Source organism: Pelodiscus sinensis, chromosome 6 (genome assembly GCF_049634645.1).
Source record: "Pelodiscus sinensis isolate JC-2024 chromosome 6, ASM4963464v1, whole genome shotgun sequence".
Classification (NCBI taxonomy): Eukaryota; Metazoa; Chordata; order Testudines; family Trionychidae; genus Pelodiscus; species Pelodiscus sinensis.
The window spans coordinates 64010780-64024915 of NC_134716.1; the positions used below are offsets into that span (position 1 = coordinate 64010780).

At 40.5% G+C, this 14136-nt stretch overlaps 1 protein-coding gene across 3 annotated transcripts in view; it reads left to right on the top strand.

Moving 5' to 3' along the window:
* FBXL17 (F-box and leucine rich repeat protein 17) overlaps positions 1 to 14136 on the top strand; it is a 394310-nt gene that overhangs the window by 179329 nt on the left and 200845 nt on the right. The gene's annotated exons all lie outside the window — the stretch shown is intronic.

The following is a 14136-nucleotide window of genomic DNA, read 5'->3' on the forward strand; positions in this document are numbered from 1 at the left end:
GGATGTATAAACAACTGGCTTGAGTGGATAATTTGCCTTTGCCTTTGTATTTGCCTCTGTTATGACCACTTCTGGAATATTGTGCCTAGAATTCAAAAAGGATATTGTTAAATTGGAGGCTTCTGAACCGTGTCATGAGTGCCTGTATAATAGTCAGGTAATGGGGACAATGGATTAAGTGACCTGTTCTGTACATTCTTTTTGAAGTATCTGCACCTGCTGCTATCAGAAGATAGGCTACTGGGCTAGATTGTTGGTTGATCTGACCAATAGGAATTTTTGTGTGCCCCAGAAATGATTGCAAAGTAATTGTACAAAAAGGAATAGGCTGTTGAGATGCAAATTCATAGAAGAAAAATTTTGTGATCCAAATTTAGTATTTATGATAGTGCTAGTTTTAGCCAAGGTATTTTATTTAGATTGTTCAAATTAAACTAAGCTCCTGTCACAGATGATATTAGATTCTTTTGTAATTTAGTTCTTTCATGGAAAGATGAAAACTTCCTCAATTATACAAAAATAGTTTAACAATCTGTGGTTACGAATTTCTTTATTTTGAAACAGATTCTGAATCTTTATTCATTCTTCCGCATTGTCTTCAATGTGAATTTACCCGAGTAGAAGAATGAAGACATATTTACAAAATACAAGAGATGTTCCCTCAAAATAAACTGAATCCCAGCCCACCCACAACACACTAGGTAAAAGCCTGAGAAAAGATGAGCATTGCCCTATGCCATGAAGACTAAAATATCATGTCAAGCCATGAGATGGTCTCTTTGCTGCTAATCTAAAGCAAATAGACAAAGTGTTGCACATAAAGTTTACACCCACTTGAATTTAACCCAGAAATTAATAGGAAGCTACAATAGTCCCTTGCACACTGTGATAATCAGATAACCATATATGGCAGAATAAAAAACAGTCTGGGTAGAAATCTCTCTTTGGGAGAATCCTCCAAACTTTAAAACAAAGGGTCATTTTTATTAATGTATTGTAATAGTTGTTGCTGAATGCTGGGTTGTTACTTTTCCTTCTTTCTGATGCAGGGAAAGACGAACCAGTTAGTAGAGGGCTTTATAATGCCTAGAAACAGGAAGGGGAAAGTAATATCCTAAGTAGAGAGGTCAGGGTCAGAAAAGAAACCGAAGTTTTCAAGAGGGCATGAGCAGCAACCTTAGAGCTGAGATTATAAGAATGAGACCTGGAGAGAGGCCCCCTGTTGCCAGCAGTGGCAAAAGCAATAGCCTCCTGAGCTGGGTAAATTTAATGAGCTGGGACTCAAAACTGAAAAATAAATAAGGGGAGGAGATTTAGGTTGGTTTATATTGCTGAAATGAAAAACCAAAAACGTTTAGTTTAAGGTTAAACTAAAAGCTTGTACACACTAAAACTTAATTGGTTAATGAAGTCAGTCACAAGTGTGGAAAAGTCACCTTTCCATCACTGAGCACTGTAAGTTGCATTGAGCTAAATGCTGACATGGACAGTTCTGTGTAAGGGGAATCATGCTCTCATCTGAACTATTTCAATAAGACATTTCACTTCGAAATTTAGCAACAATATTGAGGGCTAGTCTACACTAATATGGTTACAGTGGCACAACTGTACCAATGTAGCTGCACCACTATAGTTCTACTAGTGCAGATTCTTTATGCCAACAGGAGAGAGTTTTCTTATCAACATAAGTATTCTATTTCCCAAAGTAGCAGTAGCTGTATCACCAGCTGATAAGATCCGGGTGGGAGGGAGGGTATAAGAGAGGGCTAGGGGTGTGGTGTCTCGGTACAGGGGAGTTCATGAGAGGATTATATGTGTGGGGTCTGGGGATGGGGACACTTACCTGATTTCATACCCCCTGCTGTTCCCCGGTACTGCCTCCTGCTGCTCCCATTGGCCACAATTCCAGCCAATAGAAGCAGCAGGGAAAGCCTCCAGGCAACACTTCTCTGTGCTTTATTCCACCGGCTGGGGGGAGGAGCAACAGCAGCATGCTGAGCCATTTGCTACCCCTGGGCTCATCCTCTGCCGCTGCAGCAGGAAGCTGGCACTGATGCTCCAAACTCATGGGGAGGGGTGGGTGCAGGACTCCCTGCTGTAGGAGAGGGCTGAGCTTGAAGCTGCAGCCTATCTGCAAGATGGACTGCACTTTGAGGACCACTGACTTAAAATCTATTTTCATTTGTGATATTGTATATATTGTGGATTCTGCCTTATTAGTCTTGTACTGCCATTTTGGTTTTAATTAGCTCTTTTTCCCCCACAGTTAACAATTCTGCATTCATTTTGAGGTTTGCAACACACCTTTTCCCTCCCATTAGTAAAGTACAACCCCATTTATCTGAGTTGACAGTGGCTGGGGATCAGGCAGTGAGCCCCACATATTAATGACAATAAAATAGTTACAGTGAAATATCTGGACATCAAAAAATTAGCAGGCATAATATAATGCTTTAAAGTTTATATTATTGCAGCAAGCAAGTATTTTCTGGATTTTTCCAAATATTGCACTTCATAAAGGTCCATTATTATTTTTCTGCAATTTTTCGTGTCTTGTCCTTATCTCAGCCACATTATTTAACAGTCATCCTGCAGTAGAAATAAGGCCTTATTAATACCACATTGCTTACATCTCCTAGATTTCAATTAAGCAGCCTAACACGCTATTCTTTTAATTTTTATTTGCTCCTGTGAATCTTGTTTTCTGAACAGGAAATATATCAGTAGATACCATATTTTGTAAGTCCAACTCTATTAATTGATTGAAAATATACTTTAGTTCTCAACTACAATGAAATTGCATCAAGAATGAACAACACAATGGAAGCACTGATTGGGACCCTATAAGTAAATAAAGTGAGAGAGAGAAATTTTTGTGACTTGGATATATCATTGGTAGAAGTAGTGCATATTCATGAATTACAGTATTGTATGCAAGATATATAATGTGTGTATATATAGCATAGATAATGTATATTAGAGGGAGAGCAGGTAGCATCATTATTGTCTGATTTTTTTCCTTTATAAGATCCCATTTTCAGTGAGTACAACCTGTGTGAGTCCTGTGGGGAAAAAATATTGTTTGATCATATAATTTAAAGGCTGTCAAAAGGCACATGCAGAAACAGGCAAATTAAAGTTGCATAGGCTATCTTACCACTGGGATCTCCTAAATTTTGATTGTTTGCCTTTGTAACCTTGATAATACTCTTAGAACATAGTTTTGTGTATGTAAGCTAATGTGTACACACATATACTCTACTAAAGATATTTAATATCTGTACAAATATACTGTGTCTTTCTTTTTCCATTTATCAATATCAGGGGTCTCGAGCTCCCAGACTAGAGCAGTTGTGCAATCTGGCAAAGGAGTCTCGGGGTGCAGGTCTATACATTACGATTCTCCGTGCTCCATACCTTCCCACCATCACCTCACCTTCTTCCCCCTCATGGTGCCCCATTATTGAGGATGCCCCTTCCGGGATTATAGGAGGGGGACCTGGAAAGAAGTGGAATTTGCGATCGGGTCCCTCCTCCCAGTGGAACAAGTGCACCTATCGAATGCATTCTGCTTTCCCGTGACAGCACGTGGGGGCCCATCTACTGCTGCCACCCTATCCCAGGCCTTCCTACATCCTCGGGGACCATGTGCCATGGGAGGGAGAGGTTGAGGCGATGGTGGGAAGGGACGGGGCTTGAAGAAGGGGATTTATGGGCTGTATTGAGCAACTGCGTGAAGGCCAGGAGTTAGAAACTCCTGCTCTATATCTTGCTTCTTTCCTTTTATCTACTGATATGGACCCCGCCTGAATGTTTTGCATTGTACTGTCCCTTCCTCCTCCTATTTAATGTTAGTTGAAGATTGGAGTAGATTTTATATTAAGAGAAATTTCTGGTTAGAAAGACTATATAAAATATATTAGACATACTCTGAGGAACACTAAAGGCAATAAAATATATGAAAGGGAAAAGTACTCTATGCACTTTTTAATTTATGGCCATTAATTTTCTGACAAATTACCTGTAGTACTATGTAATATGATACGGCCATTGCCACAAAAACAAGGAAAATATTTTCGTTCTTAGTTGACAGTTTTGCCTGTATATTTTTGCATAATTTCATCTTAGATTGAATTTGTTGTATACTTGTAACTCTAAGGAATAGCTTTCATGTGCTGAAAAAAGATTAATTGAAGTTCACCAGGCTATCACTTATTATTCTTGTATATTCATATTAGAAGTCTCATCTTGGGGGATAAGTGATGCAGTGAATTAGTGTATTAGTCTTTCCTTTGTTCTGGGTAATCAGTGGCCCATGGGGTTCTGTGTGTGGCCTGTGAGATGTTTTGTTTATGAATGCCCATATGCAGGATTGCCAGATTCTACTGGTTTCCATCTACTGCTGCTCTCTGCCATTAGAAGAGGAATAAAAATATATTAAAGACTCAAGGAATGAGGATGCAATATTTTCTATTCCAAAAATGGAAATGCTATGCCAAAAAAGGGAAAAATGTGGTTCCATATGGCCTCTTACTCATAATGTGGATGGTCTATTTCTTTTCCCCAAGTATACTTGACGACATTACAGCTTACATTGGCAAAACTTACATTGCTAAAAAATGTGAATAAACTCCCTTTCTTGGTGACATAAGATATCAGCACAGCAGTATTTTAGAGGAGCTTTTTCCTCTGACCAAGTTTCTGCCAGCTATGTAGGTGGTTTTCTCATGTTGACAGGAGAGGTCTCTTCTAGTGGCAGAGAGCAGCAGTAGATGGAAACCAGTGGAATCTGGCAATCCTGCATGTGGGCATTCGTAAACAAAACATCTCACAGGCCACACACAGAATCCCATGGGCCATTGATTACTCACCATTGGCATAGAGCATCTCCATTAGATGCCCTATAGCAGTCTACCTATATTAATACAGCTGTGCTGCATCAACTCTTTATGCTTTGATTCCAAGCTCTACAGGATGTAGCACACCTGTATTAGGAGTAGCTTCCACCTAGCTTTCTCTACCTCATCCAGCTCACTTGGAGCGTCCTCCATTTCTTCCTCTTCTTGCCAATTACATGTTTTCCCATTTTTGAGCTGGTTACCTTATTAGCCTGACCTTTTCCCCCATCATGGTCAACGTCCCCCACAAGAACAGATGAATTATTTCCTGTAATTAATTACTTAATTAAGCCTGTGGTACTGCTACCAATTGTCTAAATGACCAGAGTGCTACACCATATGAGTTTTATCACCTTTTATAGTGTGACAAGGAGTCCTTTGTCACCTTATAGACTAACTGATATATTGCAGCATAAGCTTTAGTGGGCAAAGACCCACTTTCATCAGATGCATTTGATGAAGTGGGTCTTTGCCCACAAAAGCTTATGCTCCAATACATCTGTTAGTCTATAAGGTGCCATAGGACTCCTTGTCGCTTTTGCAGATCCAGACTAACACGGCTATTCCTCTGATACCTGATCACCTTTTATGTAATTCCAAAGTTATAAATTGTGTCCTATTTGTGTCTAAAAGACCAATCAACCCTTAAAGTTAAGTTCAGTTTGAGTATTCTTAAATGTGAAACAAACAGGGTCTCCTTTTTATCTAGAAATTTTCTTCTAAAAGTATTTCTGCAGTGAAATTGACTATTTGACCTTGGACCAGAGGTAGTGCCGCATATTGGAAAACACCTGTGCAAGGCCCAACACTATTCAACATTTTCATCAATGAAAATGCATGAAAATATTTGCTGGAAGTAAATATAATATCACTTCTGATAAAATTTGTGAATATAACAGAGAGGAGCAAAGTGGTAAATAATGAGGAGGACAGCCATACAGAGTGAGTTTGGCCATTTGTTAAACTGGGCCACTCAAACAGAATGCTTTTTAATACTGCCAAATTATACATATGGGATCCAGAGAATGAAGGCTATACTTAGAGGCTTTGTCTACACTGCCGGCTTTTGCCAGCATAGAGTATGCAAATGAAGTGCTGATTAGCATTTTGGCATGCTTCATTTGCATAAGCTGTTTGAGCTGGTTTTGTACAAGGGGTTTTTGTGCAAAAACAAGCAGTGTGGACATTTCCTTTTTGCGCAAAAAATTCCTTTTTGCGCAAAAAATTCCTTATACCTCTCCCAGACAGTATCGACAAAGCAGACTTGACGTACTGTAGCCTGAAAAGTAATGAACAAAAATGATTTAACAATTATAGTAGAGAAGCAATTGAACAGGAGCTCCCATAGAAAAGGTAAGGCAAAATCTGATGTTTGGATTCATAAACATGGAAGTAATGAGTAATAGTGATTTTACCCTTTGGACTGTGGCATTGGGAAGACCAATACTGGAATATTATGTGTGGTAAATTGATGACTGTGTGTAAACCTTGAGAGAGAGAGAGTAATGGATACTAAAAGACACTTTACCCTAGCAGAGAAAAGAGTACAGGCAGTCCCCGGGTTACGTACAAGATAGGGACTGTAGGTTTGTTCTTAAGTTGAATCTGTATTTAAGTCGGAACTGGCGTCCAGATTCAGCCGCTGCTGAAATTGATCAGTTTCAACCGCGGCTGAATCTGGACACCAGTTCTGACTTACATACAGATTCAACTTAAGAAACCCAGGCGTCCCCAAGTCAGCTGCTGCTGAAACTGATCAGCGGCTGATTCCAGGAAGCCTGTGGCTTCCTGTAGTCAGCCGTTGGTCAGTTTCAGCAGCAGCTGACTTGGGGACGCCTGGGGCAGAGCAGCTGGGGTGCTGCTGGGTTGGTCGGGAGCGGCGCTGCGGGACCAACCCGGCAGCCCCCAGCTGCTCTACCCCAGGGGTAGGCAAGAAAAGCCTGGTCTGCTGGGGGGGGGGCACTAGCTGCACCCACCCCCCAGCAGACCAGGGAGATGGGGTTGGCGGGACCGCCCAAGTCCTCCACAGCTTTGCTCCATCTCCCTGGTCTGCTGACCTGGGAGACGCGGAGCAAAGCCGCAGAGCACACGGGCAGCGGGACAGTCCAGGCGCGCTACGGCTGTCCCACTGCTGGCGTGCTCCGAGGCTTTGCTCCCCATCTCCCTGGTCTGCTGGTCAGACCAGGGAGACAGGGAGCAAAGCCTCGGAGCACGCCCACAGCGGGACAGCCCAAGCGCGCCTGGGTTGTCCCACTGCGGGCGTGCTCCAAGGCTTTGCTCCCAGTCTCCCTGCAGACCAGGGAGACGGGGAGCAGCTTTTCTTGCCCCGGAGGACGGGGGCGGCGGACCGTGGCGCATCTGGGCGTCCCGCCGCTCCCGTCCTCCGGGGCGAGAAAAGCCCCGTTCGTAACTGCGGATCCGACATAAGTCAGATCCGCGTAACTCGGGGACTGCCTGTAACAAGAACTCACAGCTGGAAACTGAAATCAGAAAAATCAAATCTGAAACAAGACACAACAAACAACGGTGAGGTTGCTTAACCACTGGAACAAACTACAAGTGAAAGTGGTGTATTCTGCATCTTTTAGGGCTTATCTAGCCTACGTGGAATAGTCGAAAGAGGATATTCTTATCTTCTTCTTCCAATCATGCTTTTGAAAGCAGAGCTTTCAAAAGTAAAAGTAGTTCAGACACGGCTTTTTCAGTGACACCCCCCTCCCCCCGTTTGTCAAAAAGCCGCATAAATCTCATTTGCCTCCTATTGTTCTGCGTAGTCTAGATAAGCCTTTAATGTCTTCATTTCAAGACAGAATGCTTTTCTGGATGTTATGATTTAGCCAAACCCAAATCATGCTTTAGTCAAACCTGAAGTATTGAGATCCTTAAAAGTGCAGGATCTTTTGAAAAAGGGTTTTTTACCCCGAAAAAACCACATCTAGATGGCGGTTTCACTTTCGAAATACTCTTTTTCAAAAAAATGCCGTGATGCAGTTATGCAAATGAAGCGTGGGATATTTAAATCCCCACTTCATTTGCACTTTCAATCTGCCTAATTTACATCCCTCTTTCAAAAGAAAGATGTAGTTTAGGCATAGCCTAGGAAGGCCTGAAAGATCCACTTTGACTGCTCCTTTCCTGGGGCATGGTATAAAAGCACTGTGAGGCCTCCAGCATGGTTCCATCCCATTACAAGCAGTAACTACATGGGGAAAAATACATTTGTATTAGACTGATTACCTTGCAATGAGCTGTAAATCTCCAGGAAACTTTGGATTCTAGTTGTTTAACAAGGAAACTTAACATTTTGACTGTTCAGACATCAAAGAAAATTTAATCCCCATCAGAATCAATTAGAATGTGCTTACAGTGACAGATATTACTAATACTTCTCAAATAAATTTAATCTAAATGTTTTAAGATTCTAAATTAAATTGAGGTTTAAAACTCCCCCTCCCTCAGTAATAGTGGTTGTACTACTGGAGTTATAGTTTGAAAGCGAATAAGGTTGTCAAAGTCTTCTTGATATATATAACAAAGTTTCTGTGATTTTTTTGCAAATTTAAGCCAGTTCTGCATATCTCAAATTGTGCATATGAATCACAATCCCAGAACAATGGCAACTAATGAAGAGACCCATAATTCTGTCTCTTAGGCTATGTCTACACAGCAGCATTATTTCAGAACTAGCCAATTAGCCCATCATAAGATGGGATTTTCAGGTCTCTCCTCCACATGGGTCTTCTCTCCTGAGCCTCTGGTCTCTCTCTCTCTCTCTCTCTCTCTCTTTCTTTTCCCGCCTTCTCCTCTCCCCCACTCAGCTCTCTCTGCCTTTCTCTCCGTCTCTCTCTTTCTCTTCTCCTCCCCTTCCTGCCTCTCACTCGGGGGACCGCGGAGCCCAAATGGCCATTTGGGCTCTGTGCTCCCCGTGTTGCACGGGGAGCATGGAGCCCAAATGGTCGCTTGTGCCGCTTGCTCCTGTGCGGCAGCCTGGCTGCGCCCCGCTCCGGCACTGGGTTGACTTCTGCGCTGCTCAGCCTGGCTGCTGCGGGGGAGGAAGCAGAGCAAGCAGCCATTTGGGCTCCCCGGCGGTGGCCTGGCTGACTGGCACAGAAGTCAGCCGAGCGCCACATCGGGAGGCTAAGGACATGACTCAGGCAATAGCGCCACCCAGAGGGAACAGCCAGCATTTCAGCATTACAGAGTCTCAGACATTGAGCTACTATATATATGATAACTGATGTTATTTCAAAATAATGTAGTCTGCATCTACACTACAAACAGTTATTTCAACATAATGTCGAGCTGGAGGACTTCTTAGTCAGACTCCTGGATGAGGATTGAGGATCCTCCTTATTCCTCCTCATTGTACCAGGAATGAGGTAAGGGAAGTGGGAGGAAGAGTGTTGGTGGCTCTTAATATCTTTAAAAAGCACAAGTGCAGTGGGGGAGAAGGGGTCTGGGTGTGAACCAGGAATCAGCTGTTCTGCCTCAAGCCCAGTCCTTGCTATACCTCTGCCTCCCTTGCCCCGCCAAGGAGATGATGTTGGGAGGGATGGAGTTAACTGGCTTTTAAGCCCTCTCCCCCAGCTCCTGCTCTCCGCTCCCATCACCTGCCCCCCCCCCCCCCCCAAGATACTAAGTAGTTGTGGTGGAGTGGTTAAGGCAATGGGCTAGAAATCCATTGTGGTCTCCCTTTGCAGGTTTGAATTCTGCCATCTACCAAAAGACTACAGATGTGGTAGCTGTATTGCAAATGTTACTCTAAGAAAATATGACTTATAGTAACCTTTAAAGTACATCTCATATAAAATGTATGCTTTAGGCAGTGATTAGCCTCATGAATTCTGGTTCACAGTATATCTATATAATTATTGTAAAAACCTAAAGGATGTTAATGATTCATTAAATTGACCATGATTTTTTTCTTTACATATTGGTTAATGCTTCTGCAATGTCTCATAAAAAGCAAAAAGTAACCAGTAGCTACATATAATTAAAGAGTTTTAGGAGATTACAAGTTGAACCAGGAAAAGTGGCATAAGCTTGTCATGTTTTTTTAGAGAGTTTCCTTGAAAGGTTTCTACTATCTTATGGATGTAATAACTTAAATGTGAGAGTCTGCTGTTTTTGTTGGGTGTGCTTTAGTTGGTTCTATATCAACTTTTATGCAAAGCATGGCTTAGTTAATCTTTTTTCTCATTTCACATCTTTCGTTAAACTTGTTCAAATCTGACTTTTCATCATGAGAAAAAAATAGTTTGGGAGAAAAGTGGAGGAGTTCAAATTCCTTGTGCCAGGGCAGCAGGGAGACAGTCAATATCAAACTGATGAGGAGTAAACACTTGTATTGCGGCTTACGAGTCAAGATCTCTTCCAGATTTAAGAAAAATAGCATATGTTGTTTAGTGAAAAAAGTTATGATGCTGGCAAATCACCAGGACTGAGGACCTGTCTCAGAATTGTTAGGAAATTAAATAAGGGGCTAGATAAACCAATGGGATTTTTTATATAAGTCACCGAGTATAGAGAGGTTACTCAGTTACTGAGCTAAGATGAAAGTAATAACAGTTTGAGTGGCAAAAAGGGACAGATGTGAGGGCATTTTGTTTTGGGTTGGTTTTTTAGGATAGCATCTGGGAGGTTGGTAAGTACAGGTCAGTAAATTTGATTTATGATCCTCAAAAAGGCATTAGGTTTACTAAGCCAATGTGATTGATATGGGATAACCAAGAATGCTGATGAAGGCAGGACCTTGGGTGTGATTTTTCTCAATTTCAGTAAAATCTTTGATTGAATGGTAGATATCTTAAAATGGTGAATATAAATATGAGATATGCCCAACAAATGTTTTTATCTTTGTTGTTCCCTAGGAAGAGCTCCCTGTGTAAATCTCTGCTGCACTGCTTTTTTTTTCACTTTCTCCTTATAAGTAACTTCACCTACAAATCACTATATAGTGTGTAGGAGTTGTTGTGATGACTATCTATTACACTTATAATACTCTCAATGTTATCTTGTACTCTATCTTTTTGTGGTACCCAATTTTGGCTTCTCTTATACTTAGAATTTAAGCTCTTTTGAGTAGTAACTTACTTTTTGTTGTTTTTTGTATAGTGCCTCACATAGTTGGATGGGGACTCAAGGCATTGCTATAATACATTTTTAAAAAAAATTAGAATTAAGTAAAAATGACAGAGCATGTTCCTTTATTTTCCTAGCAGTGGTACAAGAGGTACCTGTTTCCAAAGCAGTTAATGATATACTGTTTCTTTTTTTTCACTTCCTTTGGTCTGTCTGGATTAGCCCCCAGTTCTCTAAAGGATTTAAGTATGTGCTTAACCTTAAATTTGTGAGTAAATCCATCAATGTTGTGCATGTGTTTAAATCCTATTAATTTCAATAAGATTTAATCATATGTTTAAAGCTCTAATATACATAGGGCAGCATAGGACGGAACTATACTAGCGTCACTTTGTCTAAGGACAATGCCAGTGGTCAGCGAGGGAAGGAATACTTGCTATTCAAAGTGGGCTTTTATATCTCTCTCTCTATATATATATAAAAAAAATTTCCTGCCGTGCGACAGAATGAAGTCATCAGCTTACTTGAACGAGGAGTCTCAGCGTCTTGCTTAGCTTTCACTTCATCCAGGACCAACTGTGACACAGATCTATCTGTAGGTCCACCTGTAACATGTAGTATATGAGCAATAGACCAATTAACAGTATTTTTCTATACTGCTTCATTTGTTCATTTTTCTGTATAATCAGTGCAAGATTAACAGGCTCTTGACCAATGTGGGAGCGGTTGGCAAGTGTAGCGAGCACGGGGCACAGCCTCCTAATTATTTGCTAATAATATTTTAAAATCCTAAATTGATACTAGAATGTTATGACCAAATTGTTAGCAAAATTCAGTGTATTGTCTTAAAGCTATATTTTAATTAATCAGACATGAAAAAGCGAATTCAAAGCAGAAAAGCTTTTATTTTTTTTCTTTTTCCTTCATCACTATAATGAATAAAAAAAACTAGGTGGCCATCCTAGGTGCCAACTCCATGGGTGCTCCATGGCTGGAGAGCCCCCTATATAAAATAAGTGGGTGCTCAGCACCCACTGGCAGTCAGCTTCTCCCCTCCCTCCCAGCGCCTCCTATCTGCTGACATCACTGCCAGTCAACTCCTCCCCCTCACTCCCTGTACCTTCTGCCCACATATCAGCTGTTCTGTGGCATGCTGGAGGCCCTGTAAGAAAGGTGGGGTGTACTCAGCATGGGGACAGAATGAGACAGGAGGAGGCACCATGGGTGGAGTGAAGACAGGATGGGAGCAGCAAGAGTCAGGATGGGGTCTTGGGAGAAGCGGTGAAGAGGGGATGAGTCCTGAAGCAGAGTCAGTGTGTCAAGCAGACCCTGACACATGAGAGAGTTGATTTTGCTGGATTTCATCCAGGAGTAATTTTTATAACAATTGTATCTGAGAAGCTGACAGACTATTAACCTTTCTTGAGCATGAACTCTGATAGTATCAAAAACATTGCTTCTGATGTTTTTCATTGTGAATATTGGTAATCTTTGTATACTGTATCTGATCAGTTTTGTTTGTTCTCCTAAACAAATGGGCATCTACACTGCAAGATAATGTAAATATAGAAAATTTTTCAGGTCCTTTGAAAGACAGTGAAGTTCAAAAGTATATTTTATACCTGCTGTCCCATTCTGATCTTCTAAGGACCGCTTCCACATCAATGCTATCTTAACCATTCAGATTTTTTTTTAATTACAAAAGTGATTAATGAAATCTACCACTGCATACTGCAAGCCTGATAGACAAAAAGAGTTTAAAATTTACACAATTGCAAGTAAAGCATTGAAAAAAACTATATGGAACCCCATCCACATGTTGCAATCTCGTGAGTGGACAATAGATAGACAATATTTTTGTTCTCCTTATCTGAGTTATCCTTTAAACATTAATTAAATTGACCATTACGTCTATCCTTCCCTTCTGACGTATTTGATGTAAAAATAAACAGGCCTTCAACAGTCTAAAATTGACATTCCCACCTCTAGATTTACATGTTCTTGATCCTTTCAGAAAAAGTCAGAAGTAGCGATATTAAAATAGAAAGTGGCTAGAATTCTGAGCTGCCTCCATACATTTTCATTTTGCCTTGCTTATTAGAGCCTGTTGGTATGAAGATCCTCTCTTTAATTCTTGAATGTAAAAGGCCATTCATTTAAATGTTTTTCTTCATAGTCTTTTAGATTTTTAACATGCAATTAATTTTAAAAAGGATGCAATTAGTGTTATTTATGTAGACTATCGAGACCAAAGCAGTTAACATATTGTAACAAATTGGTGTTTATTTATAATGGCCCACTGTTTTGAGGACTCAGATTGTCTCTTGAGTGCCAGAATGTTGTTGCTTTGAGTAGACTTTAAAAAAAATAATAAGGAGCATCTGGAAGTTTCAGACACAAATTATTTACAGTTTTACCTTATCATTCTGGGTACGAGTACAGATTTAGCTCATTAAACACCTTTTAAGAATCACCTGCTGCTGGGAGTAAAGTGGGAAAAAAATTCCCAAAACAGTCTTTGAAAAATTACTGTTTGCAAAAAGATTACAGGGGAAGCAAAACATTGGATGCAAAGTAATTACCGTTAGAGTGCAGCCTCACAGTTTCTCAAGTACCAGTGCAAAAGTGATAAGACGTGTATGAGAGAAGTAGTTTTGAAGATGTATACCAATAAATAAAAATATTTAAGGCAATTAAAATTCTGATTCCTCTAGCTGCTATCTTATTGTGAGAAGATGTTAATATTTATAGGGATTGTGACCTCTCAGCGTCCATTCCCAGTCTTAAAATTAATTCTGTGATATGAATGACAGAACATTTTTTCAGTGTAGGTCGGTTTTTCTTAAACTGACTATAAACTTCTTGGAGACATACCTAATGATGAGCAAATCAAATAAGTAGTTTGATAAATAGCAGTTACATTGGATGAGGAGGTTGCCTGTGAAAGGAAGCTGAAAAAATATTTGAAAATGAATGTGAAAAGAGTAAAATACTCAGGATCAGAATATCTGGTCAGCTCAGTTGCTGCAGTTATTTGTTGCATTCTTGAGTTGTTCTATTTAGACATGTGGGATGAAATTGTGGGGGATGGAAGTCTGCACAAAAATGTGTAATGGTATGTGTAAATACAAGTATGCAGTCAGGCAGTTATATGTAA